This window comes from Formica exsecta, unplaced genomic scaffold, assembly GCF_003651465.1.
Source record: "Formica exsecta isolate Colony F162 unplaced genomic scaffold, ASM365146v1 scaffold97, whole genome shotgun sequence".
NCBI classification, from domain to species: Eukaryota; Metazoa; Arthropoda; class Insecta; order Hymenoptera; family Formicidae; genus Formica; species Formica exsecta.
The window spans coordinates 47,248-53,471 of NW_021853733.1; positions in this window are offsets into that span (position 1 = coordinate 47,248).

Sequence of the window (6,224 nt, forward strand, 5' to 3'; positions counted from 1 at the left end):
TGTTACATTCAAAAACGCCATAAGTGTGGTCTTGGGTCGTCTTAAGATTCCATTCAACCAATGAAATGGCCGCACAGCATCTTAAGACCATACTTGAGATGATTTTAAATATAAGAACGGACTATGAATACCGGCCTAAGTTTTAGTCATGAGAATTATATAAAACTTGCAAAGAGCAATTGATAAGAGATTAAAGCCTAATACCACTTTGAAACTTTGAAAAAATCGAAATTTCTTTTTTTTGGCTTAAATGGCAATTTATAGTCATAAAAATAAGGTGCACTTGATTGAAATACAAAATTCGAATTTTTTATGACTGTACAGATGCTTACAATCGGCGCCGCATATCACTATGTAAAACTTTAAACGCGTTTTTTTTCAAAATGACTTTTTTGAAATTGGCGTGCAGTATAACTTCCACAATTTTTATCCGATTGATTTGAAATTTTGAGAGAATCTTTGTAAATCAATTATCCAAAGAAATATATATGTAAAGATTTTGCAAAATAACAAAAATTGTTTTTTTACGGCTATTTTTATAGCAAATTTTTTTGACGAAAAATGACACTTCTTTTTTAAACGTTCACCATTTTCATAAAAATTGAAATTTTGTAAAACCCCTACATATTTCTTTAGTAAATATCATATAGAAAATAAAAATTTTTGGTTTTTTGTTCTAGGTTAAACTGTGACGGAGAAATTTTGCACGCCGATTTGACCCTCGCCAAAAAATCGTCTCCGAAGATCCGCCATAACGACGTCTTTTTATTCAAAAAATATAAATAAAAATTCATTTTATGTATTTTAAAATATGTAGAATAAATACCTTTTTACAGATTTTTAATTGCTATTACCGTTTTCTAAAAAAAATTCTCAAAAATAGACCTTTTTTTTGTGGTTCAAAGTGGTGTTAGGCCTTAAAAATGTAATTATTTTGATCAATTCAATTTCTGATGCAATCCCAACATAGAGAATTCAGATATTGGACTGATTGTTTGGAAATCGGGCAGATAAATATCCAAAAAAGTTAAAATCATTCGTTTATTGTCTACTTAAGATGTAAAATACAACATTTTTGTTTTGATCGCGGGGAGAAGTTTTGTGGAAATAAAATTATTTATTTTATCTGTCAGCAATAACAGCCCAGATAGCCAAGTCTGCCAAAAACAAATTTTATGAAAAGTTGCTACAGACTTTGTTGACAAGACGAATGCAAATTAGATACAAGATTTGTTTTATCCTATGATGTCACCACAGTGCCAGCAGAGATGTAATAAAATCTGCTGACATAATTTGATAGCAAATTGAAGTCAAAAACCGAGCAAACCTTGCTGACATGACCGACATTAGATTGTCGGCAGAAACTGAGCAAGATCTGGCGTGCAGAATCTGACGGCAGATTGGCAGCAAGAACTGAACAGAATCTGCAAATACGTACACTTTTACATTTCCTTGTAAAAAACACGCATCAGAAATCTTATTATATGTAATAGTTTATTATCTTAGATTAAGAATGAGGCAATATGCTCATCAGGAAAATTTGAAATTGAAAAAGAAATTCGTTGTAAAAAAAAATTGTCCAAGTTGACGAATGAATAAGACGTGTACGCCTTAAGAAAAATAAAAGATATTGAAAAATTAAAGGATTAATTTTTATTTATTTAAAAAATTATTAATTTATTAATAATTAAAATAAAAATTATAATAAAATTAATTAAAATTAAAATAATTATATTAAATTAAAGTAAGTAATTAAATTAATTAGTTAAACAATTGAATTGGAATTTACCATAGTCAATCCATAGGTAAAAAATAATCCCTTTTAATAAAGAATTTTATCATTTCGCAGATGGAAAGTAAATTGATTTTATGTAGTGTGAAGTCGGATTTGCTGTTATCATGAGTCACAATTAATTATTGAATCGGTGTTTCTGCAATTGAAACTCAGTTGTTAAAAACAAATATACGATTTCTCCGCAGAGGGTCCGCCTTATATCCCCGCTTGACCGCTTTCTACTTCCAGGTTGGCTCGCTCGACCTTCGCCGCGTAGCGGCGCCGTCCGGAACTACGCGCGGACGCGTGAGCGCGTGGGCCGCCAAGTTGCGGGTCGCACTATTGTATCGCGGATTGTGCTTAATGTGACGACCTACGGCAGCCACAATATCCATTCGATTATTCGTGTTTATTTGGATTGACAACAATATGGATTAGAATGTAATGATTTTAGATTGGAAATAATCCGCGAAAGCGATATTAAAACCGATTATAGTTTGTTCGGAATTAAAATCGATTACTTATTAATCTGGGCGCGGATTGAACCGATTAAAACCGATTAAAACGGATTATGTTTTAATCGGTTTTAATCGACCATTTTTGGCAGGGAACCTCCTACAGCAATGATGCTATTCACGCTATTCGCTATTTCGCGCTTGCGCATTGCAGACAAAGGTTACAATCTGCCTTTCTCTTTTCTTAAGACGTGGTTCTCTCTCGCACCCAACTTGGACACAGGCTCAATCCATCATTCCCCTTGCAGGTATATATGTTCTAAGGCGGACACAGATGGCACCGGATTTGTTACTAAATTTTGTCCGAATTTGATGCCAATTTGGCGACAATTTGCTATCAAATTGCTATCTGGATGATGACAGATCACGTGATACGTGTGTAAATGTAGTTACAAGCCTGTGGGAGCAAATTTACGCAATATTATTGGCAAACTTTGATCACTTATAACTCAAAAACTATTGTAGCCTCGATATTTTTGTATTAAAATTTTTTACTCTATTTTGTCTCTAGAATATGCTATTAAAATATTGTATGGAGGTTGTAAGACACTGTATATATCCCAGCAAACCACAGCATGTAACATAGACATATATCTAATATTACACAAATGTCATGAATGTTACATGTAATATTATTTGTACAGGTAAATGTTACGTTCTGGTACGGCTCTATGTCAGCAACTTTGAATGTATCATTTATATATTAGATACATTTCAAATGATATGTTACTGTAACATACCATAGACATATGTATATTACATATTTCTCTATATCATGTAATGTAACATAAACGTATATATTAGATATTTTCCTATGTAATGTAATATAAAATAAAGGTATATGTCATATAATATAACATGAGCGTATATATTATGTTCGTGCAATATATATGCATATAAAAAAATTAACATATATTATTCTATTATCTACTTATATTTTAATTAAAAATGTTATAAAACAGAACTTTCCGGTAGACCTGATATAAAGCATAATATTTGCAACTGCACTTTAGAAAACGTATATATATGTTAAGATGAAAAACATCTGTATATACTATATTTTTATAAATACATATATCTATATGTAATGTTTCTGCACCTTCTTGTGCTATTTGAGTTAAATGTATATTTAAAAACATTTAAAAATTATGATGTAACATTCATATAACAAAATTACCCAGTAAGCAAAATGCGCGCAATATGCCAGCAGGTTGGCAACAGATTTCCTCAGCTCTTGCTAGCCATTTGGTATCTATTATGTCCGCATTAGGCTAATGATCTGCCAGCAGAGCCTGCTCACAGAATCTGAGAGCAGATTGGCAGCAGAAACCGAGCAGAATCTGCTAACATGTATTGACGTCAATTTGATGGCAGAAACCGAGCAGGATTTGCGCGCGCGCAAACTGACGGCAGATTGGTAGCAGAAACCAAGCAGAATCTGCAGCTTTTGGCCATTTATATAAAATGGTGCATTTAAATGAATTTAAAATTTAAAAGATCTCAATCCCAAGTGGCAAAATGACGATGAATTTTGGTCACAAAATGTTCAATTATATGTCCTAAGCTAGGTCTCATGAAACCCGAAAATGATGTCAATAGTTGATATGTCACATTCACGAGACGTCATTTTCTGACATTTGTATTAATAACATATAAATATATAATATTAATAACATATATTAATGTAATATATATAGAAAAATTTAAATAATTTATAGAATTAAAGATTTATATATGGAATTTAATTTTTATTTTATATTTAAGTAGATAATAACGATTTTCATTTATTCGGACAAAACTTGTCCGAATAAGTGAAAATCAGACATTTATTTGTCCGATTTTCCAAAAATCAATTTAATATCTGAATTCCCCTGTATGGGAATTGTATCAGAAATTAAACTGATAGAAATAATTACAATGTCATTAATCGCATTTTGCAGGCTTTATATAAGCTCATGACAAGAACTTGAATACGGCTATAGAAAGTAAATAGTGCGTCGCATAGCGGTAAGCGAATAAACTATACTATTTCAATAAATTATATAAATGGCTAAAAGCTGCAAATTCTGCTCGGTTTCTGCTGCCAATTTGCCGTCAGATTGCGCGCGCGCAGATCTTGCTCGGTTTAATTTCAAGTAAAAACAAAACTTCAAATATCTGGCATTCTTAAGGCTGACAGAATGCCAAATTTTTTGCTTGTTGAAAACGTGTCAGATATCAAAATCATACCGGGTACCATCTCAGATGAAGACCTTGCAAAAGCAGCGTTTCTTCCGAGAAAAAGAAAGTCCAATGGTGACATAGAAATGGTAAATCTTTTGGGGGGGTCCCGTTTGCCTACATTCCCGATTGCCAACAGCTTCGTTTGCCTACAACATTTTGCCGACAGCTTCGATTGCCGACATTCCCGATTGCCTACAGAGCGATTGCCTACAAGCATTATTGCGCACATGTAAAAATTAAAAATACGAACGTACGTTTGCACACATGACATTATTGCGCAGATACACATTGCACACATGGTATTATTGCACACATAAAATAAGAAAACCGAATTAACGTTTTGCACACATGACTTTATTGCGCACATGCAAAATGGAGCTAGCCCCAATAACCCTGACCTTGACATATATTGTCAAGGTCATCGTCCTGAGTGATCCTGACCTTGAAAAAAGTGGCAGTCATGATCCGTTCAAATCTATGTGTCTAGTTATCCGGTAGTGGTGCCCCCCCCCGCAGGGGGGGCGGAACATACTGCGTCCACGCATACACTTTTTAATGCGAAGCGAGGTTCCACGTGGGTTTGTAATTTTCCACGCGAAGCAAGGTCTAGCCCCATCATCTGCTGCTTTCAGTGCGAAAGAAAATCTATTATTGTACAGTTTCATATAGGTTTTGAATACACCCAGTAAGCAAAATGCGCATAATATGCCAGCAGATTGGCAACAGATTTCCTCAGCTCTTGCTAGCCATTTGGTATCTATTATGTCCGCATTAGGCTAATGATCTGCCAGCAGAGCCTGCTCACAGAATCTGAGAGCAGATTGGCAGCAGAAACCGAGCAGAATCTGCTAACATGTATTGACGTCAATTTGATGGCAGAAACCGAGCAGGATTTGCGCGCGCGCAAACTGACGGCAGATTGGTAGCAGAAACCAAGCAGAATCTGCAGCTTTTGGCCATTTATATAAAATGGTGCATTTAAATGAATTTAAAATTTAAAAGATCTCAATCCCAAGTGGCAAAATGACGATGAATTTTGGTCACAAAATGTTCAATTATATGTCCTAAGCTAGGTCTCATGAAACCCGAAAATGATGTCAATAGTTGATATGTCACATTCACGAGACGTCATTTTCTGACATTTGTATTAATAACATATAAATATATAATATTAATAACATATATTAATGTAATATATATAGAAAAATTTAAATAATTTATAGAATTAAAGATTTATATATGGAATTTAATTTTTATTTTATATCTAAGTAGATAATAACGATTTTCATTTATTCGGACAATTTCTGTCCGAATAAGTGAAAATCGGACATTTACTTGTCCGATTTTCCAAAAATTAGTTTAATATCTGAATTCCCCTGTATGGGAATCGTATCAGAAATTAAACTGATAAAAATAATTAAAATGTCATTAATCGCATTTTGCAGGCTTTATATACGCTCATGACAAGAACTTGAATACGGGTATAGAAAGTAAATAGTGCGCCGCATAGCGGTAAGCGAATAAACTATACTATTTCAATAAATTATATAAATGGCTAAAAGCTGCAAATTCTGCTCGGTTTCTGCTGCCAATTTGCCATCAGATTGCGCGCGCGCAGATCTTGCTCATGTTTTTGCAACCAATCTGACGTCAAGCCATGTTAGCAAATCTTGCTGGTTTTCTGCTATCAGATTCTGTGAGCATACTCTGCT